Source organism: Lepisosteus oculatus, chromosome 14 (assembly GCF_040954835.1).
Source record: "Lepisosteus oculatus isolate fLepOcu1 chromosome 14, fLepOcu1.hap2, whole genome shotgun sequence".
In the NCBI taxonomy this organism is placed as follows: Eukaryota; Metazoa; Chordata; class Actinopteri; order Semionotiformes; family Lepisosteidae; genus Lepisosteus; species Lepisosteus oculatus.
The window spans coordinates 11256843-11284555 of record NC_090709.1 but is presented as its reverse complement, the minus strand read 5'-3'; the positions used below and the strand labels follow the sequence as shown (position 1 = coordinate 11284555).

At 40.6% G+C, this 27713-nt stretch overlaps 1 protein-coding gene, 5 non-coding genes and 1 pseudogene across 6 annotated transcripts in view; 1 reads left to right on the top strand and 6 right to left on the bottom strand.

Annotated features, from left to right (window-relative positions):
* Positions 1-27713, top strand: part of LOC138242797 (zinc finger protein 271-like) — a 683123-nt gene that overhangs the window by 95141 nt on the left and 560269 nt on the right. The gene's annotated exons all lie outside the window — the stretch shown is intronic.
* LOC138242769 (zinc finger protein 271-like) overlaps positions 1-27713 on the bottom strand; it is a 735173-nt pseudogene that overhangs the window by 546209 nt on the left and 161251 nt on the right.
* trnaa-ugc (transfer RNA alanine (anticodon UGC)) lies at positions 1005-1077 on the bottom strand. The gene has a single exon. It is a non-coding gene; the product is annotated as a tRNA-Ala (tRNA).
* Positions 4527-4608, bottom strand: trnal-uag (transfer RNA leucine (anticodon UAG)). The gene has a single exon. It is a non-coding gene; the product is annotated as a tRNA-Leu (tRNA).
* Positions 8658-8745, bottom strand: trnay-gua (transfer RNA tyrosine (anticodon GUA)). Its single transcript is given in 2 exon segments — positions 8658-8693; positions 8709-8745. It is a non-coding gene; the product is annotated as a tRNA-Tyr (tRNA).
* On the bottom strand, positions 14329-14421 carry trnar-ucu (transfer RNA arginine (anticodon UCU)). Its single transcript has 2 exons — positions 14385-14421; positions 14329-14364 (listed from the first exon to the last, which is right to left on the bottom strand). It is a non-coding gene; the product is annotated as a tRNA-Arg (tRNA).
* Positions 27525-27582, bottom strand: LOC138243882 (U7 small nuclear RNA). Its single transcript, XR_011192500.1, has one exon. It is a non-coding gene; the product is annotated as a U7 small nuclear RNA (small nuclear RNA).

Below are 27713 nucleotides of genomic sequence, written 5' to 3'. Positions count from 1 at the left end.
GTCAGTTTCTCAGAGGCAGATTTAGCCCCTCATGCATTGTAGAGAGATAGACACGCCCGCGCGCGAACAGTTAGAGCTGCACCCTCACACAGAGTCAGACCCGCACAGACACGTCCTCTTGTTTAAACAAATACACAAACCTGACGGCGCTCACAATGATCCAGACACACACACACACACACACACACACACACACACGACATCAGTAGTCACTCTTGCACACTGGACCCCAGCTCAGTCCTCACCTCCAGCTCCTGCAAACCGCTTCGAACAAACTGCATTAAGAAAATTAGGTTGCGTTCCGGTAGCAGGCCATCCTGGGCACCAGTGTGAGTTACACACTCATTTGTAAAAGCCCTTCCGCATCGTCGGGCATGCTTCACAGTGCTGGACCTGGGGTGTGGGTGCTGTCTGTGTGGAGTTTGCATGTTCTCTCCCTGGTCTGTGGGGGTTTCCTCCGGGTGCTCCAGTTTCCCACAGTCCAGGGACAGGCTGCCACTTTCACTGGGCAGTGCACCGTCACCGTGGCAGCATGGTGGGTCGGATCTGATTTCAGTCTTTATTTCCTTTTTTAGAGATCCTGTAACCAGGACCTGTTCACTGCCATGACAGACACAAGGAACAATAAAGCCGAAGTCTTGTTTCCCACAAGAAACAACAAAACCAAAGTATTGTTCGATGTGCCGGTACAAACTTTTAGGTTATATAGTCCTTCCTTGCTGCTTCAGACGTCATTCGGTGTTATGGTAAGGGGGGGGTCGTGGTATTTGGCCAGTTAAGAGACCCTGGCCAAATGGTCAGTTTAAGATTATGCCCCCTCGCATCTGGAATCCTTATCAGTTAACCCCCTTTCCTGCCATAAACCCCTGTTGCTTAGAAGTCTAATTTTCAGGCAGAACTGACTTAAGTTAACCCTATTTACATCTTGTCTCTTACTTCAGCCCTCTTCCATTTGCTAGTTTAAAGTTGTACAACCCATTTGTATGCGACAAAAGAAGCCAGTCTGTTTCCGCCCGGTTTCGAACCGAGGGCCTTTCGCATGCAAGGCGAACATGATAACCACTACACTACGGAAATAGTGGTAAGATGTGCCCAGCGGCCCAGTGCTGAGCTTCGCCAATGCGTTTCAGCTGCCTCCAGTGCCTTTATTGGAGTGCGCTGATGGACCGTGCTCTCTCTCCAGAGACCAGCACGCCTGTCATGGACGGAGCAGGAAAGGCGGTGCCACATTCTACAGCCCTCTCCACGCAATCGGGCTACTGAAGTGGAGAAAATCGCCTCTCCAGAAAGTGCAAATATCATAGAGGTAGAGGTAGGGAGAGAGGAGGAGTACAAATTCAAGCAGAGGCCTGAGTGGAGCACTGTCGTATGGCCCTGACATCAATCCCTCAACTCTCTGCATAAAGCAGTGTCTTATGGCCATAACATCCCACCCCCACCACTCTCAATGGAAAGCACTGTCGTATAACCATGACATCCCACCCCCACCACTCTCTGCATAAAGAAGTGTCGTATGGCCCTGACGCCCACCCCTCCACTCTCTGCGTTAAGCTGTGTTGTCAGGCCCTGACATCCCACCTCCGCCACTCTCTGCGTAAAGCAGTATCTTCAGGCCCTGACATCCCACCCCCGCCACTCTCTGTATAAAGCAGTGTCATATGGCCCTGACATCCCACCCCCACCACTCTCTGTGTAAAGAAGTGTCGTATGGCCCTGACACCACCCCTCCACTCTCTGCGTTAAGCTGTGTTTTCAGGCCCTGACATCCCACCTCCTCCATTCTCTGTGTAAAGCAGTGTCATATGGCCCTGACATCCCACCCCCACGACTCTCTGCGGAAAGCACTGTCATATAGCCCTGACACCCACCCCTCCACTCTTTGAATAAAGCAGTGTCGTCAAGCCCTGACATCCCACCCCCGCCATTCTCTACGTAAAGAAGTGTCATATGGCCCTGACACCCACCCATCCACTCTCTGCGTTAAGCTGTGTTGTCAGGCCCTGACATCCCACCTCCGCCACTCTCTGTGTAAAGCACTGTCGTATGGCCCTGACATCACACCCCCACCACTCTCTGCGTGAAGCACAGTCATATAGCCCTGACGACCACCCCTCCATTCTTTGCATAAAGCAGTGACGTCAAGCCCTGACATCCCACCTCCGCCACTCTCTACGTTAACCCCTGTTAACTCGCTTGCTGAATGATCTCTCAAGAAATCCCTGGTGAGATTCAACAGGTGTTTTCTTCAACAGCCACTAAAAGTCTGATGACCTTCTCTGGATTTCCTGAATATGATGTAAAATTAGTTCAAATCATTTGGTAGTTAACAGAACAAAATGCTTTGGAGGTACATTTAAAACAGCAGAGCAACACTGTAGCACTTCGTGTGTGACTGAGTTTAATTGTGTAAACCCGTCTCTCTATGAACACGAGCAAAGAGTTCTCACTCAACAGAAGATTGCGATGTGAGCACAATAATGTAAGACATCTGGTGATGCCAGGGATTGAACTCGGAACTTCATACATGAAAACCATTGAACTACATCCCCTATGGCACAGATGGTGGAACTGACTTAAAGATGTGCATATGTTCACTGACCACAATCCACCCTTCATGAATAATTGAAATGAATAATTTATTTTTATATCCAGTCACATGGGCGACGGTGGTTGATTCTTCAATGGGGGAGAGCGTTTTTCTACCTCCTTACTCGACTGTCTTTCAATTATGTTTTCCTTGAAATCTTTTTGCATCTTTTAAGTGCTTGCGATTAAATTACGCATAGAAAAACAGCAGTACAGTTGATGTTCATGGACCGATGCACACAACTCCAGTGATAAAGCCCTGTCTGTAAATATTGTAGAAGAACGTTAAAGGGCGAAACAACGCTCCAACCACGGGAATGGTAACAAGAAGGATCGTGTTCTTATTTAATATGTGCTTTTGAATTGCCTTGTCAATACACACAGGCTTTAGAGATGGACAAATAATTTACAGTGGTGTTTGTAAACAAAGATGGAACATGTTTTTTCTATACCAGGAAGAAAGGAGCAGACTCTTAAACTTTAAGAGACAGAAACAATACCTCATCACAGCTAACACTAATTAAAACAACATCACAACAGAAGAGTGAAGCCTTGGGTGAATCAAATTAGTTTTCATTGGTCGTCTGTGTCTTCATAACTTTGTAGGTGAGAGAGAGGATTGCGAAAATGTGCGGGTGCTTCTTAGAAGTGTGTTGGTAGTACAGGTGACTTCCAAATAATTGAGCCGGGTTTTAATCCCGGCCAGTGCATCCCCAAACCTTTTCAAGATAATCATTTATCCGGTAGCACATCTCCTGAAACTAACATTCGAGGTAGGAAGCGTGCTCTTAAACACCAAAACACTCAAAAAGGAAGAAGCAGATCTCTGTACACAAGACAGTAGTGCGATATTAGAATTTCTGAGTTCTTGATGGATTCAGGCTCCTTCTCAGAGGTCCTTGCTCGCCAAATAACTTTACATCTGAGGAAGAGCACCACGGAAAAAAAACCCAACTCAACAAGCGAGCGTGTTGGTTGCTCTTGCTCTTAATGCAAGGAGCTGTTTTTTTTCCTTGCAATAATCATTATTAACCAAAAACAGCAGCACAGGTAAGTCGCATTTGTGATTATGTCACTTCTCTGCTTCAGCAAGGTCAATAAAAGACTCTGAAAGTAGTAAAGCAAAACTGAACTCAAAATCATATTAGGAATTCTGAGCGATATCTCCATACAGGTAATCCAATAAGAACGTTTAAATATTTGAATATAATCTCTCTATATATTTCGCTGCTTTTTACCCGGAGTAAAACTATTGGATTGAAGGAATGCTAACCGCTGGGTTAAAATGTATAGTTGTTATTTGGAGAAATCTGTAAACTCGTGATCTTATATGTTTTAAAAGACAGCACAGGGAAAAACGACAGTGCTGATTATTTTCCAGAGACAGAGCACTGATGACCTCTCCGAGCTGATTGATAAAGCCCACCCAGTGGATACTCTAGCAGAACGTCAAAGAACATTCACCTTTGTATCCAAAGAAACGACAGGAACAACATCAGGAAGCACAATCAATTCCCCTTTTAAATCTTTCCTGTAAGGTATGCTATGTGAATCCATGAAGTTAATCCTCTGATCTCTTTTGATCACGAACAAAGTATTTCTGATGGAGCGCTATGTTCAAAGATTTAATAAGCTTTACCCCTGCCAACGATTCGGCGTGAAGAATTAAAAGTTTCACAGACAAAAGCAGCTCACCACCACAGCCAATATTAAATGTACTTGCCGGTACACTATCATGTGCACTGCCTCAAAAGTGATCTCGGCAGACGTTGTTCCCTACATAAAGCTGAACGTGCCAAAGAGAATTTCTATTGAGAAAAAATATTTTTTCTGCCTTGATGTTAAGCCTGTCTTTTAGAAAGTCTATCTCTAAACACCTCCCGCAGCCTAACAAAAAGCGCTTTTACTGATTGTATTGCAGGTCTTAAAACATTAATATTTGGCAGCAGTGGGATTCAAACCCACGCCCCCAGAGAGACTGGAGCCTAAATCCAGTACCTTAGACCACTCAGCCACGCTACCTTCCTCCATACCCATCTTCGCATTGCTGGCTTGGACTAGGGGGGGCTTCAGCTCTTGTCGTCAGATCTAATGATATCATGACATGTGGAAGTGACTGCACCTTCATCTTCCGAGATGCTTTCAATAACACAAACGCTACTTTCACTGGCACAAACACAGCAATAATGAAGGTGGTGGGATTCATCCTTTGTGCTGTTTGTAGGGGTGTAACTCTACGGTGATCTGCTGACTTGAAGAGCAAAAATCAAAATCCTCTTCTATTACTGTTGCTTTTTTCATAGTTTCTTCAAATCTTTCATTTGAACGTAGATTTTGAAGGATATTGATGATAATACCACATAAATTGTGGTTTTCTTGTGATCGCCAATTTTATTCAAATAACAGCCTTTTTTACAGTTCCTTTCGTGTTTCACAAGGTATAATAGCCCCCTTCGCATCCTCAGCTAATATATTTTAAAATTACAATAGCTTATACAGCATGCATGTTTACATTTATATTAAAATTAAAGTAAATATACAAGAATACATACAGTGCTAACCCAATAATTCTTGTCAGGTTCTGCAACAAATCTGCGTTGTTATTTTAACATGTTTCAGCTGAGGGTGCAACAGGAGTATAAATGAATTTTCCCGCCAGCCATTCAAAGACCAAATTCCATGAGTGAACATTATTTTCTCAGATGTTGCCGGCATTGGACTTTGCCGGTGGTATTGAATTATGTCCACAACTGTTGTAGTAGTTCCTTCTTGAAATTCGACACGTGCAAAGCACTCGTAATATCATAGGTGTTAAAGTTCGCTGAGTCTATTTGAGTCATGGTGTGTATCCCTGCCTATCATTGGGAGACAGGTAGCTTTTTTACACTCAGATTCCAATCTTCAATGCTTTGTGTGAGAGCTTACATAACTTTCATTTTCTCACAATTTCTGACGATTGTTCCAAAGGGGCACCCTGTCAATTCCGAATACTTTTCAAAAATCTGCCTGCATGTTTGATTATTGTCATTTAACTTAGAAAAAGTTCAATATTAATAATAATAATTGCTTACACTTATATAGCGCTTTTTCTGGACACTCCACTCAAAGCGCTTTACAGGTAATGGGGACTCCCCTCCACCACCACCAATGTGCAGCATCCACCTGGATGATGCGACGGCAGCCATAGTGCGCCAGAACGCTCACCACACATCAGCTATCAGTGGGGAGGAGAGCAGAGTAATGAAGCCAATTCATAGAGGGGGATTATTAGGAAGCCATGATTAGTAAGGGCCAATTGGAAATTTGGCCAGGACACCAGGGTACACCCCTACTCTTTTCGAGAAGAGCCCTGGGATTTTTAATGACCACAGAGAGTCAGGACCTCAGTTTTACGTCTCATCCGAAGGACGGCGCCTGTTTACAGTATAGTGTCCCCATCACTATACTGGGGCATTAGGACCCACATGGACCACAGGGTGAGCGCCCCCTGCTGGCCCCACTAACACCTCTTCCAGCAGCAACCTTAGTTTTTCCCAGGAGGTCTCCCATCCAGGTACTGACCAGGCTCACACCTGCTTAGCTTCAGTGGGTTGCCAGTTGTGAGTTGCAGGGTGATATGGCTGCTGGTCATAACTAAAGAAAATAATGATCACGAACAAAAAAGGGATAAAGATGCAAGTCGATCTTGAATCAGAGCTGGGTGAAATGGGCTTCTGTTCTGATATGGTTGTATGAGAAACAGGAGGAATCGCCAATCTCCTATAGAACATGAGTTGAATCAGGAGTGAGACATTTAGTATACTCGTGCATATGTCAACGCCTGATATATGTCAAAGTTGTCAGAGACATTCATTTATATACAAACAAGAGACAGACCAAGTAATAATTCTACATTAGTTCAGGTGGGTAAACCTGAACTAACTAACTAATAAACCTTTTAATAATTCTACATTAACGTGTCCTACATTGATCAGACTAATTGACATGGTCTGATTCAGAGCCTGTGCAGTTCGTGCTAATTACAACAAGGACAGTTCTGATCCCTCATCACCGAACTGAACACAAGTTCAGCTGTTCTCCAGTTTTGTTACGCATGGTTTTTCATTGCAATTGAGTTCAGAGCTGGAGCTGATCTCCAGACAGTACAGTGTTTTGGGTAAGTTGTCGAAATTCGCATGAGGCTGCAGACAACTTACCCAAAGTGTTTTCTATAGCTTTCAGGTGGAGTTCATTTATATAAAACAACGTAAGTGGTATAAACGCAACAAGCCAGACGGCAGTCCAACTTATAATTTTCTGACGCGAGGCCTGACGCGTTATTCATTATGCCACTGACCCTGCTATTGTAGTGCTAAAAAACACGTTTTCTACATTTATGTCTGTTCACTCTAAAAACTCTAAAAAGGACAAAGGGTTTGTGTGTCCCGCTAAAATTCCGCTTCATTTCGAATGCAAATAAAAACCGTTTTGTTCCAAGAAATCATAGATTTGTCACATCCTTCATACTATACTTCTCTCTTGTATTAGTAAAGCATTTTGATTTAAACTGAACAATATATGAAAGGTTTCATCTATACACTTACACATAATAAGTATACGAATAAATACTCGGAAGAAGCCGCAGCTCAGGTATTAGAGAGATTTAAAATCGGATCGGAGGATTTAGAGTCCAGACTGCAAACCAACAGCTTACACAGGTCTTTTATAGAACCCTTTTGATTTCCTCTACTTTGTCCCTGTGATGTCATTGTCCTGCTCGCAGCCGAGCCCGACACACGTCTGGTTTCTGTCGCTTGACGCACACCCTGCGGTCCATGCGGGTCCTAATACCCCAGTACAATGAAGGGGACACTAAACTGTAAACAGGTGCCGTCCTTCGGCTGAGACGTAAAACCGAGGTCCTGACTCTCTGTGATCATTCAGGAGAATGGTGGTGGTGGAGGGGAGTCCCCATTACCTGTAAAGCGCATTGAGTGGAGTATCCAGAACAGCGCTATATAAGTGTGCGTAATAATAATAATAATTATTATTATTATAATTGTAATGTAAAATGCAATAAAAAAATATCAAACTTTGATTCAAAATAGATTAATGTAAAAACTGATAAAGCTAATGCTTTTTTCAGGGCTATAGCTGTAGCTGCGAGAAGGTTAAAAGCGCACAAGTGATCTGTCTTTCGTCAAAGTAATTGCCGGAGCAGTAAGACGCAGAGCACCATCCAGCAGCTGTAGACGATGTTCGGGGAAGAGCTAATTCTGTTTTTAGCACAGGGAGTGAGAATGAGCTCAGTCCGGCTCCGAGCAGAATCCATCCTGGTTTGGTTACAGTGCGCCTGAGGATCTTTGGATCGCAACGTAAAAAAAACAATTGCTCACATCGTGTGACTTCCACGACAGGAAGGAAAGATATCACTTAAAAAAATCAGAACTGAAGATTTGGATCCTGGGCCTCAATTTGATCAAATTATTAAAATAATAATTATTAAAATATCAAATTGTGTTTCTGCAACATTTCGTGCACAGTACGCCATTTTTATCTAAAAATAAAACAACAGTCACAACGAGAGCTTATACGCAGTCTGGGGTATATTCCCCTTTTATATTTTTGCCACTTTATATCGAACCTGTTATACTCCCAGAAGTGCACAGTAGCTTGTACAAATGTACAATTCACCACTGGTATAAACAGATGTGTGCCCTGTTTGCCTTTGTAAGAATTTGTTTAAAAAATAAGTTCACAATACGATAAAAACACAGAAAGCACAAACTTCATAATACAACGATACAAAATCAATACCAAATCATTATGCCAATTAAGTACCTATCCTTTGAAAACAGAGAACACCTTTATATCTACAAAAAACTTGACATTTGTATGTATTTTTGAATTACAAAGCAGACAGAGTAGTCCCTTAATTCAAAGATCGGATCTTGGCCAAAACAAGACAATCAGACGTGGGCTGAATTCGGAACAGGAACCTCTACTTCGTCGTTTATTGAACTTTTGATAAATGTCTGAATGAAACAGATTCGCTTTTTTAACTCTTTGATTAAAGTACACAAAAAGCACCTTCCTTCGAGCCGGAATCGAACCAGCGACCTTAGGATTCCCTAATGACTCCACTACAGTCCTCCGCTCTACCAACTGAGCTATCGAAGGGATGTCAAGCAATGCTCCCTAGCACATACTGCCCAATGTAGTGAAATGTTCCGGGTGATTTAAATCCCACTTCGACATCAAGTTTCCAACTCGTTTCCTTAGTCTTGTTTACCTTGAATTTAAGCCACGAACCAGGATTCTACTGTATAAACTTCCAGGGATATTACAAAATGTTTGATGGGGCATCAATCATTCCAGGCGGAAATTGACTCCTTTTTTTTCTCGAGGGATCATATTAAACATGTCATTAGTATCGAGAGGAGGATCACCATGAGACACAAAACAAATAGTTTCTTTCTGTCTTTATTAGAAAGTAGCGTTTGTGCTACATTAATAATATTTTCGTGGAAATAAAGAAGTTTCGAAATGTGGTTTTGAGTTAAATATTAGCGTGTTCATGTAATTAGTTTGTGTTTGTCATTACTATATATATATATTGCCATGTTACTAGAATTTGTAACTGAAGTTTACTAGTTGTGTTTTTTATGATGGTTAGACATTTGTTGATTACAATATTGTATATAATGTATAATTTGAACTACATATTTTTCAGGTGTGAATAGTTGTATATTTTAAGAATAAATTTCTAAAATAAATCATTGGCTTTATTTACTAGTTTCTACACCTATAAAAATCTTTCTTTGATGTATAATAGACCTTTAACTATATATGTATAGTAGTCTTCTAAATTTATCCGTATAATAGAACTACAACCATTTATGTATAATAAACATATAATCAATTTCATTCTAGACCAGTTACGGAGCACAGTTACACGTCTGGTATGCGTTCAATAGTCGTATATTCTACATCTTTTGCCCACTGGGATGTGCCGATTTTAACTTGGCAAACCAAGATACACATTTTCTAATGAAACCTTAATTAAAAGACAGTTTGTTTCTCGAAAGCGTGTTATGTAAAAAAAGAGAAAAACGAAAATATATGGATGGTAATCTTTCAAAGCTGAAGATTTTACTTTTGAAAAATTGACATTTTATGTACTGTATGCAGATGCATTCGCTGGTTTTAGAACTTTGCTGTACTTCCTGAATCATTTTCAGTATTATAAAGTGGGTGTAGATTTTTCTTTCAGGTTAGGACGCGAGTGTGTACATGTGTTTGATTTTCGTTTCACTGATTCTCATTGAAGATTTGGGAATTAACGACGAAAGAATCAGTTGCCTCGGAAAGCAGAAGGTTTGGTTCTCAACGATATTGAAGACACGCCCATGTAGAGCAGCGGGTGATGATTTGTGCTATAAAAGACCAAGTGCTCAAAGTGACGTCTGCGTTTACCGTTTAGACTTTTCATCTCGGGCGCACTTTTAGAAAGCAAAGATAGAGCAGTTGTGTTGAATCACATTATAGCAGCTGTCAGCAGAGTGGCGCAGCGGAAGCGTGCTGGGCCCATAACCCAGAGGTCGATGGATCGAAACCATCCTCTGCTATGTACACTTTATGCACGATTGATAAGCATACCATCAGTTTAATGAAGTGCATTAAAACTGTTTTTTTCTCTCGTGTGTATGAAAGCTTCACACTTAAGGTACTCTTTCATCTTTACCAATAGCAGATGCCCAAATGTATCTTTGGTTGTTCTGCGATCCTTCATAGTTTCCTCAATTCCTTCAAATGAACATCCATATCAAAGCAATTATGTATATATATATTACAATTAAGGTACATATTAAAAATATCAACGCACATTTGTATAATGCTCATTTAATAATGATTGTCAAGGATTGTCAAGTTCTCCAACAAATCTGTGTTCTAATTTTAAAATATTTTTGCTAAGGATACAACGGGTGTATAAATGAATTCTCCCAACAGCCAGTTAAAGAAAAATTCCACACGTGAAGATGGTTTTCTTGGACATTGACTTAGGTACTTATTTGTTTACTTGTTGTAGTTGCACACGAGTAAAACACAAAGATTTCCTGCCACATTCAAGAGGGTTTGCGAAGAAATCCCTTCAATTTTTAGCGGAGATTTTGTTTACATCATCACAATCTGAAGCACGTCCCTGAGTACGTTTGACCCACCAGCCCTTTGTTTAACAGCTGCACAGGGACACATTCCCGTTGCTTTTCACAACTCACATGTTTGTAGTTAAAGAAAATAAAATACTGTCATTTTCCTGCCAGTTGGCAGTATTTCTTCTGCACTGACTAAGAGTAACCAAGAAGTTCATTTCATCTTTCGCAGGCTGTAATCTACAGAAAAGGAAGTGAATACTTGTATTAAGCTAAATCAAGCCGACGGAGTTGCACTGCTGTTGTTTTTCTCCACTTTTCGTTAAAAGGAGAAAAAATCACTGGCATTTTTTGGAAGCATTTCTTCTGTCCTGAGAAGCAAGATTTGTATTTTATCTTTCAGAAGTTGTATGAATTTCTTGAAGTTCAGAAACAACTTGTTCCAGAAAAGAAATTAACACTTGCTTCAAAGTAAATCAAGACGTCGGTGTCTCTTGCTGTGTGTGCTCTTATCTGTCCATCTCTCTATCCTCTTCTCTCTGGCAGTCTGTGTAGAGTATCTGAAGGGGATGTAACACCACTTGGAAAAGAAAAAAATTCTCAGGAAAATTCTCAGGCAGAATAAAAAATCATTATTCTCTTCTCAGTGAGATTCACAGCTCAGACTCACACTCAGACAGGATTTCAACTCCGTACTGCTCTCTATCCTCACAATCCAGAACCAGAAGATATTCAGACAATCAGTGCTGCTACATGAACAATATCAGACAGAACAGCCTGGACTCATGTCACATTTCCCCCTTTTATCTTTCCTCCCAGCCCTCTTAGAGACATAGAAGAGCTCCTGGTTCTCCTCTCTGTGAACTGGGCTCAGGGGTCACTGATCTGGCAGTTGTGGGCTCTGTTCCAGGTCGAAAGCAAGAAGGATCTATTAACGCTTTCCAGGACTTCCAAACTCTTCAGCATTACTTTCTTTACTGTATGTCAGCCTCCCAAAATGTTTATAAATGTTTTATGAGTGTGGAATTATCTTATTATTTATATACAGTATTTATGTAATAAACAACAGTAGTGACACTATGATCGGTATATTGATTATTTGTAGCCTATGGTCCGATGGTCGTGTCTACAATAGTGACCATTTGACCAGTCTGTAGCTCTGAGCAGTGGGACTCAGATCACACAGAAGACCCGCCTGTGTGTGATTCCATACCAGCCCTGGGATTCAGCTACTCTCACAAATGTCTCACAGACCGTCTTATAAATTTACAATTAGATGAAGTCATGTAACAGTTTTACAGATAATTTAAATAATCAGACAGCAGTTTTGGCAGTGGATACATCTCCACATGGGAGAAAGGAACTGAAATATATGTGCTCACTGTAAAGTAGGAAGAGGTGGTCAGACAAGCAAAACAACTTTGCAGATAATGTGAAGTGACATTGTTTTGTGTCAATCAGCTCACAGATTTCGCTTCATGTGCCTTAAGCTGTGCAATTTGTATGGTTGTTGAATGAGATTGATTTCTTCACAAGCCCAGTCAATTGACAGTGGAGAGCTTGCCGACACACACCTTCATGAAGACTCTCTTCATTGTCAAGTCGCCTCCTTTGCATACAATAGTAGCACCGACACTAAGAGAAAGGATGAGAAAGCGTTTATCAAGCGATTGCAGTGTTTGTTTGACTGAGGATCCTTGTGTGCTGAACTGGCCTCTGGAGAAGTGTAGTGCAGTAAAACAGAAGGTTTGTGTCACTCAAGATTGTTACAGAACAGAACAATACAATTACAATACTTTTATGAGAGTAAATATTACTGGTGCATCACAGTTCTTATAATGGTGAAAACAGGAGCACCTTCTCTACATTTTTGACTGAAGTATTTAAATGGAAAGAAATACTATCACTATGCAATTCATAAATGCAATTGACCTCCTCTAAATGTTCTAGTTTGATGAAACAATGTATGGAATTAGGTGACAATATCGGAATTCATTCAAATGCTCAGGATTAATTTTCAGCAACAAAAAAAGTGCTCGGAAATATTTTACAAGAATGAAACCTTACATTCACCTAAATAAACATTCACCATCTACATTAGCAGAGAACAGTAGGACAGAAGGTTAGTGTCACTGGACACTGCATCAGAGAGGCCGATCTCTTCTCCCTCATTATGCAGGCTTACCCACTCATGATGAACTGTCCTCCAGCGATACTCAGCTGCCATCATCGACTCAGACATGACGTTCATGTACATATTATACCTTAATATGGCACTGCGTTACAATAATTTGATCAAAACAACTGGTGAAAAAAAAGATAAAGACTTTGTCCAAAAAAGAAGCATTTATACCTTTCCTCTCCTACCAGCCATTACAAGTCACCTAGTTTTTAATTTAGAGCTAGATTAAAGCTCTAGTCTCTTTGGGGGTGTGAGTTGGAATCCCACTGCTGCCAAATATCTCCAACTATCTCAGTGTTAAGAAGCAAAAAACACACATTTGCTGCAGAAGTAACAGGAGAATTTGTGCCATTCAGCCTCATAGCGTGATGTCATTTTCTCAGGCTCATTTTTAGATGCTTGTGATCGAATCTATGATTCTTATGAGTGTGCCCTCCATAAAGGTAGCACAGATATAACGTGCCAAGTTTTCAGAGAATCGCATTAAATACAGGTCAGAAGAAGGCGACAAAGTGTCCGCTAGGCAGTTCAGCTATTTCAACGGTGTTCTCTGTTGTTTAGGTCCAGAATGACACCCGTTACAACCAGGAAACACACAGTGTCAGGCATCAAAAAGACTTCCCAAAACCCTGATCCTCTCCTTGATCCGGTGATGGCATCCAGACATTTCCTGCAACAAAGCCAGGATACGGTCTTCAACAACACGAGTGAAAGGCTAATTCCCAGCTTTTGCAATCCTTTGCAAAGAAGGACCGCATGTGCTCAGTGTTAAATGCGCTGTTCATTATTAGTATTAATAATAATAATCTATACATTATATAGTGCCTTTAAAGGTGGCTTTTCAAAGTGCTTTACAGAATGAAACCAATAAAGTTAAAAAATACACAAGATAAGCAGGATGAGAATACACAGTTAGAGGAGACAATAGATGGTGGTATTAAATACAGTAGGAACAGAGGGGTAAAGAATAGTTCATTAAAGGCTCTTCTAAAGAAGAGGGTTTTGAGTCTGGATTTGAAGGAGTTTAGAGAAGGTGACTCTCTGATATCCTTGGGAATAAAGATCCTGAGCTTTTGTACAAAACAGGAGAAGGCCCTGTCACCCATAGAGTGTAGATGGACTGGGGGACAGATAGGAGACCAGAATTAAAAGAGCGAAGGTTGTGAGGTGGGGAGTAGGGCGATAACCCAGACAGGTACTGTGGTGTCAAGCCATGGAGAGCCTTATAGGTGAGCATGAGGATTTTGAAGTTGACAGGAAGCCAGTGCAAGGAGTCCAGGACAGGAGTAATGTGATCACAGTCCAGTGCTAATTTCTTTCTTGTGGCTGCTGGTTCATTTTCAACTGTGGACTCTTAAGAAGTCCTTTATTTGACTTGATCAACACTGATCCCTAGAGGATTTTGAAAGGTTGAATCAAAATGATACATGACTCTGGTGGGACTCGAACCCACAACCTTTGAATGACTTCATTCTATCAAAGCCTAGAAGTCCAATGCGCTCTCCATTGCGCCACAGAGCCAACCAATACATCGCTATATAAAACAGCTACAGAAAGCTGTAACTCATGCTTCTCCCGTTGTCTTTAAATTAAGCTCCATAAATATTGACAATGAGTGGCCTGTTGTCTACGAATAGATACCGCTGGGATTCACACCCAGGGTCTCCTGGTTTTTAGTGAGGCGTCTTAACCAGCTAAGCCATGGTGCCAAACCTGCTAAATGTTATCCACAACTTCAACCACCTGTGAGAAACGGGCAACTGCAGTGTTACGCCTGCTGGCTCAACAGATAATCCTTTTCGAAGTTTAAGGAGAGGATTTCTTTGTCAATTCAATTAAACATTTTAGAAATGCTGAACGATTGATGTGTTTCACGCGCAGAAATATTTTATCGTTACGTACTTTTTCTGTGCAGTAAGTTCTCCTTCAACTCCGCCCAACAACAGAGGTCGTTTTTAATACAGGAGTAAAGGCACACTGCACATCAGCAAAACATCCCGTACAGGTTTAGGGAGAGCGACATCAGTGATTGGAAGGTTGGAAGTTTCGGGTCACTTTTTTATTATAGATTCAAGCAGCCCTGAATACCTTTTCAAGAAACATTTCAGAATCCCAGTCACGTCCAGTATGATTGCTACACAGGTCTACAGTATACAATCAGAATACTGTTTGTGCATTATATAAAACACACCGCCCAAAGCATTTCTAAAACAGGAATTACATGTTTCTGAATGGCCCTCCTTTATAAATAAAATAAAAGGTCTGAAGCCTGCTCCAAAGAAGCACTTTATTTAGAGCTGACAAAGATGTGATAGGAAACATCTCGGAAAATGAAGATGCAGTCATTTCCACGCGTCGCACAACAAGAGCTGAACCCACCCGACGTTCTCAAGAGAGTAAGGTGTAAGGAGTGTGGCTGGGTGGTCTAAGTGCTGGGTTTGTGCTCCATTTTCTTCGCTGGGTTAGGTTTGAATCTTGCCACTGCTAAGTGTTGGTGGGTTAAGACCTTCCTTCTATTGCGACGTCAATGGGTAAAAGCTTTGCTTGGCAGTCTGTCGAGAGACTGAACTAGGTGTTTCAAGATAGTCTTTGTCAGCTTAACACCAAGGCATAAAAAAACCTCATTTTGTGTTCCCAACAGCAATGCTCTTTGGTCCCTTCAGCATTATGCAGGGAACAACATCTGCCGTGATCACTTTTGAGTCAGTGTGAATCGTAGTGTGCCGCAATTGTTTTTAAAATTGGTTCTGTAGTGTAAGAAAAACTGGCCGTTCAGGGACGCCAAATATGTAACTGTAGTGGCTCTCTGAAGGCACCAGTTCTGTAGGGTTTGGGCATTTACTGAGACAATTATTTATTGTAGCAGTAAATCACAAAGTTGATTCTTTTGATGGCTTTATAGTCCAACCATGCGACATAACTCAAACAACGCACACACACAGGTGCTAATACACGAGGATACATTTATTAATACATAGAATATGCATGTAAACCTAACAGATCTTATCGAGAGGGTTATCAGAATACAAAAGATATATATTCAATCAGTTACAAAGTGTTACACATATCAAGAGGACATACGTTCAGTATATCATTCATTAAGACCGTTTCGTAAAGTGAACTTGGTTACAACTTCTACATTAGATACTCAAAACAAGTACATAACTCTTAGGAATTAAATTGATATCAACTGGTTTGGATAACAATGGAATTCTCGAGCTGTAATGCAGTGAAGTTGAATACTCATCCAATTTCTGGGGATTCAGATCTCCTGCGGGCACAAACAAACAGTTGCAGGCTGTTGCTGTCCAATCCGCGCTCTCTGGCTCGGTGCCAGGCTGTGCTGTGCGGCTTGTGACGGTGCACTGCTGATGCTCACTGTTGGCTTTAACTAGCAAAGTTTGTGCACAGGAGAAAAGATGACTGTGGGTCCCAGAAAGTCAGGAAGAGGACCGGTTCGTTCCTGATGAAGAGCTAGTTCTGAATAGTGATTCAGCTGTCCACAGTTCCGACCTGTTCACGAGGCCTGCTGCTGGTTACTCTCTGGCAACCTCCACTCTAGACTCTTAGAACAAAGGAAAGTTCTGGCACTCGGACACACTGGCCGTTCCGTGGTTGTCCGAGCTGAGTCTCAGGATGGTCAGGAGGCACGCTGCGAGAATGTCCTGCCCTTGGGAGCCTTCTGCTCCTGGGCCGTCCTGCCCTGGAATTCTCCTTTGAATTCCCTTTAGAACAGTCCACAGAATCCTCTCCAGAATCTTACTGAATCTCCCTGAATCTTACTGAATCTCTCAGGCTCTCTGTGTTGCCTGTTTTTACCTGGAGGAACTTCAGCTCGTTGATTGGCTGAAAGTTCCATGGGCATCAGAGTCCCACGTGGGTTACTCGGCCCTACCAGCCCCTGATTGGTTGATCAAGGTGAAATATGAGTCACTTACTCCTGACACTTAGGAATGCAGTCCAGATGTCCAACTGGCACTCCCTAGACAGATAGGCACCAATGGATGACCATTGATCATGATAGCCAGGCTTAGCTAAGTGCATCCCCTTTGGGAGCTGTCCTTATCAGGAACCTTAAATCAGCCTGCATGAATAGTTTCTCTGTGGCTGCACCACAGAGATGAACACAGAAATGGGGCCTCATTTGGGAAGGCTCAGAACACTTAATTCTTTCTTATTAATAAGCCTCGCCGCTACAGTAGGCATGGTGCATTTGTCTGTGAAACTTGAATGCTGTGCTTTTTCACGCAGAATCATCGGCAGGAGCAAAGCTTATTCAATCTTTGCGCACAGCGCTCCATCAGAAATACTTTGTCCAAGTTTTGAAGAGATTGTGGGATTCTCTGCACACGCTCACATCGCGTACCTCAGACAACACCACCATTCGATGGGAAATTGATTCTACTTCTTGCAGTTGTTCCTGTGGTTGTGATAGTTATAAAGTTGCACTTTCCTCCACCTTCTGCTATAGTATTCATTGGGTGAGCTTCATCAATTGGCTCAGAAAGGTCAACTGTGCTTCGGAAAAAATCAGCAGCAGTGTCTTTATTTTGTCGGTGAGTATGGCTGTCTTTTAAAGCACATGAAAAACACGAGTTTGTGGATTTCTCCAAATAGCAACGAATTCAGCTGTGCAGAGCCTTACTGCTTTCAGAGGGTCTTTTACCGACGCTGCTGTAGTAGAGAAGTGACATAATCACAAACGCAACCATTTGTGCTGGCTGTTTAACTAAGTATTAAGCTTTTTTAACTATCACATGATTTTAACTAATTTAACATCATCTCCAGAAGAGCACCTCGCACTGCTCACTGAGCTGATGTATGTGCCCATTTCTCAAAAAATTAAATATCATCTGAACTGATTTTTTTCTACTTTAAATGCTTTCCTACTCTTTTAATATTTCAGTTAAATCTTTTATTTTGAAGTACTTTCCATTGATATTAATCCTAGTCCCGATGAATGATTCTGGGACATGGTGCGTCTTGAATAATGTTCTTATAGGTTTCAGTTTGGAGTGCGCTCTCCAGAAGCTACCGAAACCTCTAATGGTCACACAAAGCTTAATGCAATAGCAACGTTTGGGGTTGAAAAAGAATATAACTTGCTATGAATATGAACACTGTTCCAGGAGGCGTGTAAGGACTATTTTGGCTCAGATCACCAATTTACCTTACATTTCTGATCCATTAATATCGCTATTGAATGCTAAAGGTAGGTCCTGGCAATACTTCTTGAGATCTTCTTTAGAAAAATTAAAAAAATATATATTTCCAGTACTAAACAAAAAGTAAAAAATACTGATTACGTGCAACTGATAAAATCTCTCTTCCAGGGACGTTGTAGCTACATGCAAATTACAATGGAAAACTTTATCAGCTTTAAAAGTTTCTTTTGCATTTATAAGACGATCAGCATGACACTCAAAACATACCTGTATTCAGTAAGCGGTGAGTCTGCTGGCTGAGCAAGTTGCCTCCTCTACACACAATAGCAGCCCTGACGCTAAGATAAATGAAAAGAAATTGCTTTTATTGGGCACTTTTCATATCCGATGAGCTTGACATCTCCCAAGGGCGATGGAGTTTTTTTGCGACACTGCTTTTCCCTTTTTTCTTCTTTCTGTACTCTGATGGAAAAAAAAAGAGAAATCATGTAAGGGAAAAATGTATTTTTTTCATGGAGAAAACGTGCACCAGGAATGTTTTGTTTTGAAGAAGTGATTTAACATGATACATGACCTAATTTACTAGAGTAAATGCTCACACTGCAAGGTCTGCTTTACTACAAGAGAGAAGTAGAGTGAAAGATGTCATAATTGCACTGCGTTGTTGAAGAAAGCATCTTTTTCTTTGAATTCTAAATCAATCAGAATTTCAAAGTGAAACACAAACCCTTTGTCTGTATTAAAGAGATGATATTTTAAAACTGATAAAAATGTAGAAAACACGTTTCTCACTTAGAAATTTAGGATGGGATTATTACTATTACTAGTAATTACTAGTTGCAGTGCTGAACTCACCATAGTGCAATTCAGTTACATGATTGGCCAGTGGTTTCATGGATAACGCGTCTGATTTTGCATCATGAGATTGGAGGTTCGACTTCTACCAGGTTCGTGTGTTTTTAAATCAGGCTACTCAGAAATAGAAGTCCATTATGTGAATGAACCGCACCTGAAAGCAAACGTTGGTCAGGTTTCCTTCTTTCCAGCATGAAATAGCAAATCGTTACAAAAAGCACCAGCTAATGTCCAATAGCATTAGTCATTTTAATTAACATGAATATACTGTAAGGTCTTGGTACATGGGATTGGATTTCATCCACAATTTAAAAAAGGGCAAATTATATTTATAGGCTTCAGACACATTTTAATACAAAAGTGACCTAAAACTCTGTAACTTTCAGGTTAGTTTGAACCTGTAATGAAAAAGGGGCCTGAAACTTCCATTCTGTGATGTAACTGTCTCTAAAGTCGGACGTGATGTTTCACGGATGTGCAGTGTGCCTTTTCTCTTGTCATGTTCAAAATGACTTGCTGTGTAATTTCCTGAATGCGTGTCCTGTACTGCTCTGTTATTTCATTTAGATTATCTATGTGGTGTACAGATAAAACCAAACGGCATGGTCTAATTCCTGGGTTCGGCACCAGCTGAACCTGAACATACATCATCCGATCTCAACATGATTTGAACACACAACCTTTTGATGTGGTATCAGATGCACTACCATCACACCACTCCCCATAAGTGCTTTTAATTCCCCCAAGGAGAAAAATATTTTTTTTCATTCTCTCCTGTGAGAAGCACCGCTCTTCCAACGAGGGTCTCTTCTTCCCAGACCACAGATTATTTTTCCTGTCTGGCTCTCACACAGAGGGCAGACACACTGTCTCCACTAATGTGTTTACTACATCTATAGATCTGACCCCCTTACAGCCCTGATATTCCTGGACAGGATCCCATATTGAGCAGTATTTCTCGCGTTCTGAACTTACAGTGTGTACACAATGTACTTTATACACAAAGTAAGTGTTTTCGTAACTCTTGGACGTTTTGTCAAAATGTTACTGGCATGCCAAAATCGCCCCCTCAACTGAACAGTCCCACCCCCCTCAGTTTTGGATAAATTGTCAATGGTCAGATAACTACACTAACCCCGAATTCACAGTTACTACATCAGACTGTTTAATGTGCAGGAGGGCTATCTGTCCAGGAACAGCACGTTACATAGTGTCTATGTTTTGGGGTGTCAACATTATTATGACCTTATTTGCTCAGGTGGACCAATGCCTTGCAGTAGTTTATCCTTATACTTACAATCGTTATATAACTAGGACTGTAGTTATAGAAGTTTCTACTTTCTGTTGGTTTTACAATGATTTCTTAATGATTCAGAACCTCGTTACCGTTGATGTTGTTGCAAAAATGAACACATATGGTTGATGCTCCAGGCAAAAATAATCACGTGAGTTCTGATGAACGTGGAACTGTTCTTCATCACTAAATACCAGATTGCTTGTCGTTATCTTCTAACATGAAATACTAATCAGTGGCATGCTTGCGAGAATTCACTTGGATGGTTGCAATGGCTCCATTTAAACCGAAATATCACTACCCCCCTCAGGATTTCAGACCTCCCCCCCCCCCCTACAGATCATTCCCCTGGCGCCAGTCCTGGGTATAATGATGAACATAGCTGCCTTGCAAGCAGTGAATCTGGGTGTGATTCCCACCTGACCCATCAACAAACCTTTTCCAATGAATCTTTGATCAATTTAAAAAAGTCTTGAAGCTGGTAGGCTAGGGAAGAAGCACTGTTTGAGTGCACTGAGGAAAATGTGCTACTGTGCTGTGCTGCTCCAGTAGCGCAATTGGTCAGGTTGTGGTGCTTTTATAGTGGAGTTATACCGAGGTTGTGAGCTCAATCATCACGTGGAGTATGTTCTGTTTTCAGCTGCAGAAACGTGCTGTTGAATTTATGTCGGTTCTTGTGTTACTTTTTCCTCTCGATGGAGCTGTATTAATGCAGGCACACCTGCTTCCATGTCAAGTTATTTTATCGTTGCTTACAAACCAACACACTGCAGACACCTCTGATATTGTCACTGCTTGTGGGCCACGTGTTCCTGCTGTCAGCCTACCATGATCATACACCTATAGAAATATTACTGCTGTAGGACAGGAGCGAAGAAACAAAACGAAAGCACACCAAGTTTAAAAAGGTCAAAATGTGTCAAAGCCCTTCCTCGAGGAGAATGGGGTTCAAACCTACTTGTGCAGAGTATCATGTATTAAGAGGAGATTGCCTTAACCACTAGGCCACCTCCATACACACTTCAGCCCCCTCCGGACATGAGTTGCCTCTTTCCCCATACTCAAGGGTAATTTTCCTCTTCCACCTACAATTTCAACATTTGTGAGATGTCAAACCACAGAGCCTGTGCTGCGCTTCAGTGTTAGCTGTAGTGGACACCCCATTGAACATAAAAAGCATATTGAACTCCTTGGACATAAGCCATTTCTCGTCACTTTTCTCAGCGAGCAGGCTCAGCGCACACTGGATACAGGTGTCTCAGAGCAATTGAGATGTGTCCAAGTGGCTGTAAAAGGGATATTTGATGCCAGTGCCGTGGCTTAGTTCTCCGACAGCAGGCGTAGCGGCGCGCCGGTTGGAGTATTCTCGGTCGCATTTAATGGGAACGTCATGGCAGCGTCAGCTCAAACCACCAAATGGAGACAGGCGTGCCGACAAGCTGACCCTGCTGATGCGGGATTAACACTAGGATGCGAGAATGCTGTGGCTTAGTTGGTTAAAGTGCCTGCCTAGTAAACAGGAGATCCTGGGGTTGAGTCCCAGTGGTGCCTGTCTTGCCACACAGTTTATCATTATGGACAGCAACATGCTTCTACATTAAATTTAATGGAAGTGTTCATTTAATTTTTGGAGCAACTTGTTTTTAAAAAAATCCATACAAATTGCGAAAGATAAAATACTCATCTGTTTTGTCAGTGCAGAGGAATTACTGCCAGCTGGCAAGGAAACAAAAATGATTTTTTTGTCTTTAGTCAAAAACCTGTGAATGTAGAAAAAAGGTAATGTGCGTTAGTTTCTATGGCACAGTCAGTCAGCATATCCTTCAGTTAAACATAACGTTGGTAAATCAAAAGTCCCCAGAGACGCATTTCAAATTAATCTGACCTCAACACCATCTCCCCTAAATATGATGGGGTTTCTTTGGATGTCTTTAAGCATCCTGATAGTTGCAGAGATTTCAAACTTTTGGCTAACTACAAGAAGTTAATAGTTGAGTGCCTAAGTCAATATCACCGGGAATGTGACTATGTAAACTTAAATAGTATTCAAAATATTGCAATTTTGTTGTAGTTTAAAAAGATATTTTAGCTGGGGATCCTCAAATGATGAGGGTAGAAAAGAGAACTATTCGACACCATCAGGAGTGTTTAACGTGTGATAAAAGTGTTTTTTAATCACAAAGTGAAAATAGTGAATTTGTCTTTCACTTAGGCGTTCATCAAAAGCTCATTAAACAATGAAAGAGAGGCTCGTGTTCCGAATTCTCTTCTTGTCTCATTGTCTTGCTTTGATTTTTAAAATGTACACTGTTGGCTATTCACTCTTCCTAACACGATTAAAGAGCCGAGTTTAGTTCAGAGGTAAAGCATCTCATGCATCGTATGAAGCTCTGTTTTCTATCACCGGTGTCTGCACTCTGGATTTCTTTTTAAGCGCGATATCTTTTCTGTGATTTCTTTCGTTTGAATTCCCTCATGTGTGAATTTCAGCGCGACACATAAACTCGTTTGTCTGTTTTTAAGAGATGCAATTTTTAAAACAGACAAAATGAAAGACTGTTTAACTAAATACACATAGAAAACATGCACCTTATTGAGAAAATTTGGACTGGGGCGATTTATTATTGTAGTGGTGCAAGCTCACAGTGGTGCACTTGAGGAATGCGGTACAAGGGCCAGTGGTGCACTGGATAACGCATCTGATTATGGATCAGGAGACTGTAGGATCGTAATGCTCTTAAACCCAATACCATAACCGTAGTGTGTTCATTCCGACACAACCTTTCTATCGACTGAATAAGCCTCCTGTTCCATCTCCATCTTCTTCCCACACATTCCGGCTATTTCAGCACCGTTATTGTTGGACTGCAGTCACAGATACGTAAGGGACACTATTCCGAAGAACCGTCTTAAATAAATAACGTTGCAAAAGGTAACAATAAGGGTTTCTTAATGTAACCTTACATTTGGCCGTACAATACAATTTTCTGTACCCTCAAATAAAAAAAAATCTTACTGCTTTCTCCTGAGAAACACAAGTGTAGTGTCAAATCACAATAAATAATACAACAAATATACTAAATTAACACCCAGATATGACAACACACAGCTATGACAGAACACATTGAAGACTTAAAAGCCCTTTAAATTTTTATTTCCTTAATTTCCATTCTCTTCCCTCCCCAGGATAACTGAAAACTAACTATAATAAAGACTGTATATGCATTACTTGTAATACAGCTACTAATAAAGATATACATGGAACTTAATTATTAATAAATAACATTTGTATTACTAAAGATGTGTTATGATAACATTCATTGTGAATATTTGTGGTGTCTGGAAAGCAATTTTAGTTAAATATAATAATAATTTTCAAGCAAGTGGTGCATAAGCTTGTTAATTAATGAGTACATTATTTCCATTACATTCAAGACAGTTCTAATGTGATCAATTGTTCTGCTTAGTCCGCTACTGAGTTGCTTAAAACCTATGAAGAGGTGGTTTAAGCTAGACTCCTAATGCAGTAACATCTAATGGGCAGCAGCTGTTATTTTAGGTTTGTTGCAATTGAGAACAGGTTTAGTACAGAGCTGCTGACAAATTTCAGTGGAGTTTATTGTATATAAGTTTATTGCAATTGACCCATTGTAGCTACCAATCAGCAGCAAGGAAAAACAAACTTCACTTGTGCCTTTTAAAAAAAGGGAAACAGAGTAGTAGTTTATGTGGTAATTTCAGGTGCAATGTAAGAACTAAAGTTAACTACTCCCATAGTAATGCGTGGGGTCCTATCAATAGAAAATAAAATGTTGTAACCCGAAAACACAACAAACACAAAACGAGAAGTCTTCCAGGAACCTAGGTAAATCCCTGTAGTAGTCTAACAACTATGAAAAAAAAACAACCAAACGCAACAACTTCAAAAGAAAAAGAAAACAAAACATTAAAAACAAATCTGGGGAACAACAAAAACACAGAATCTAATGCGAGAGCTTTTTCAAGTCTTCAGTGCTCCTCTCGTCTCAGTATACCTCTCTCATATATTTGTTTACAGGTCAGCTGGAGGTACACAGCTGATGGTAATTTAAGTAGTCACAAATTATAGTACATTATATACAATATTGTAATCAACATATGGCTAATCATCAACTACTACTAGATCTTCACAAATCAACCAATCAGACATACCCATTACACATTTTCACATATGAACTGCACTTTTCTACAGTATTTGCTCAGTCATAGAATACAAAGTGACCATATTTCAAAGTTCAAAAGTTGTAGTAACTTTTTAGAACATGGAGCTTTTTGTAAAACACTTTATTTTGGCATTAAAAGATCAGCAAGATTATACATTATAAACTAAAAAAAGAAAGTATGCCAGAGGTGGATCCTATTAATCAGATGTAAGCTGTCATATAATGACCTATCTGTAACCTAGAATACTAGTAGTGAATATTTTCCACACCACAGAGAGAATATAATATCATACCAGTAGGTTTTGATTGTCCATGTTGTCAAAGACTTGCTTGTGTGTACAGGACTCTTCCATTGTGCTCAGCCTCTTGATGTGGAATTGGGAGTCCACCTGTTCTGTACACTTTCCCACACGCCTCAGTTCATCTCTGATCTCTATCAGGAGACCCAATACCCAAAACTCTGAAATCATTCACATTTTGTATCAGCATTTGAAAGGAATTAGGTCAGGATTTTCTTACACTATTGTTACATTAGCATAACTGTAGTGTTGTTAATGTGCTACATGCAATTTATAATCCTAAAATTGTTAAATTTCCACATTTGTAGTTGATGTTGTATGATCTTCACCTTCACAATATTTTGATGTGCCATTTATTGCTTATTAACGTACTATTTTTAATCAAAATAATATTAAGTAAGACCTGTATGTATTTAAATAGTATTATTATTATTTAGGAACAAGTAATAGGTTTATTCCATGCTGAAAAAAAGAAGAAAGAGAACACAACGTTTCGGCCGTGGAGCCTTCTTCAGGTGTGAGAGAGACAGGGCAGTAGGCAAAGGTATGACGAAGAGATCTAGAAAAAGATTTGGAGGAAGGCATAGTGGGTCGCAGCAGCTGTAGGCGGTAGTAGTTCAGGTGGGTAGCTGCGTCAGCATGCGTAGGCTGCAAAGCTGTCTTTGTTGTTTGCCATTTAGGTTAAATACTGTCACGTTTTTCTCAGCTATCCTCTTTTGATGAGTAAGTATAAATAATAATGCTGTCTGCATTAGCCACCCACTGTTCCAGCATGAGTGCACAAAGAGGAGTGGTAGAGTGTTACTGAGATGTCATTCAGAAGGGAAGTGATCCAGCTTAGCTCTCTGAGGTCTGGTAGATACATTTTCCATATGAGTAATGTAGGATCAACTTCTTCAGGCTGGAGGAAGGGCTCGCATTTCGGCAGCAGTAACTGACTGAGAAGTGACTCCAAGGACCTGGTCTTATCAGGTTGCTTTGGCACGTTTGTCAGTTCTGCTGAAATGGCCTGTCTATAGGGATATTTAGGAAGGAGAGGAATGACTATCTGAAAGGTGCCATGATCTTCTGGCTGTTTGGCGTAATCATGAATGACACGGTAAATGCGTGTTCTTGCAATAAGAGAAACAAGATCCATAAAACACTGGCAGAAGTACAAAACTTGAGCGGATAAAAAGACACCTGTTTCTGCCTGATTTCAAACAGGGGATCTTGCGCATGTGTGATGAATGTGATTGTTACGTCCCAGTGTGTGGTCTGTGTGTGTTTTTTTTTTGTTATGTTCCACACTGCTGACCTTTGATTGTTCTCCCTTCCCCATTGGCCCACCATTACAGCACTGTTCCGTATGATATCATCATCAATCAGCCTCTCAGCCAATCAGACTGCACCTTATTCAGCATATAACATGGAGGTTTTCAGGAAGGAGAAGCCTTTCGTTTGACTTTGGTCCTGCTTCGTTTTTGCTTCGCTTCATTTTGTTTTGGTTATCGCTTCGCTTCTGATTTTGTTTCGGCTTTGTTGGTTTGTTTTGCTTTGTGTGTGTATTTTCGTATAACTTCGGTTTTCTTGTGTTGTTGGTTTCTGTTAGTTTCTTTATACTTTCGTTTGTTTGTGTTATCCTTGTTTTGCCATTACCTTGCCCTAATGTGTTATATGTTCAACCTTTGTGTTCTATTGTACACTGTTCCTGTTGATTACTCTCTTCCCTTATTTGTATTCCTGGTTCACTTGTGTTTTTGTGTGAACTTTTGTGTATAGTTTAGTTTAGGTTGTTGGGTACATTCTACGCACTAAGTTGATTTTGTATTACTAACACTAGTTTAGTACGGGTGAGTGCCATTTGTCTTGTATGGTTTTGGGTAGTCAGTGGAGGTTGGCTAGGGTGTTGAAGATGCCGAAAACCGTGTGTTTCGGGTTTTCTGTAGTCAGATTAGCTTTCCCTCACTTTCCTAGCCAGCTCCATTTTGTTTGTTATTTTCTTTTCTTTGGCACCACACTAGTTCCTTACCCTGTGTGATATTGTGTCCTACCAGTCACTTATTCAACTTAAAATCATCACCTTTGCACCAACCCTTGTTATTACGCTTCCTAGTCCCTCACCAGAACCCACCTGCTTCCAAAAATTATCCTAAATGTTACACCCCTTTACCCATAGACACTTGGGGTTGTAACAGTGATAATCACAATATTACAGAAATGACAGCAGCATTGAACGTGGCGAGACGTAGAACATTGTTAATTCTCTTCAAATACTCACAGTCTTCTGCTGTATTAATTTACTGTGCTCATCAGGCAGTAACAAACCTGTTACCTACACACTGTTTCTAGAGTTGGATAGGTGACTCCACATTCTACAGCTCTCTAGCAATAGAGGAAGTCAGACTACAGAAATGGAGAAAATCTCCTCTTCAGAATGTGGAAATATATTCCTGAGAGAAGTCCTTTCTCGAAGTTCAACACTCCCTGCAAGTCACCCATTCCCACCTTGCGCAGTGTAGTGGTTACCACATTCTCTTATCACAGCAAAGGGTTTCTGTTTGAAAGCGGGCGAAAACAAGTGATCACTTTTCTCACAATTGTCACTGCTGACGTTGCTTTATGGGTCTATTTTCTATACTGTGCTGATCAATTGGAAACTAAAGGGTGAAAAAGACACGTTCCCACACCTAAGGTTGAACCCAAGTAACCACAGTCAAATACCAGGAATACTACAGAAGCACACAGCTATATCAAGATATCCAAATGCAAGACCCTATTTATATTGTTTGAGAAATATTAATACAGATGTTTGTTTTTCACCAAAACACTAGGCTTTCTGACTTCAGAAAACCGTCTAAACAAATACTAAAAGAGCAAAAATTCCACTTCCTGAAGGAAACAAAAACACATGTACCTTACCAAACTTTGAGTACAGGCGATTCAGGGTGATAATACAAGACCATTTAAAATTAAACAAATAAAACCTGTCAACAGGCAATCCTAACTACTAATGAAA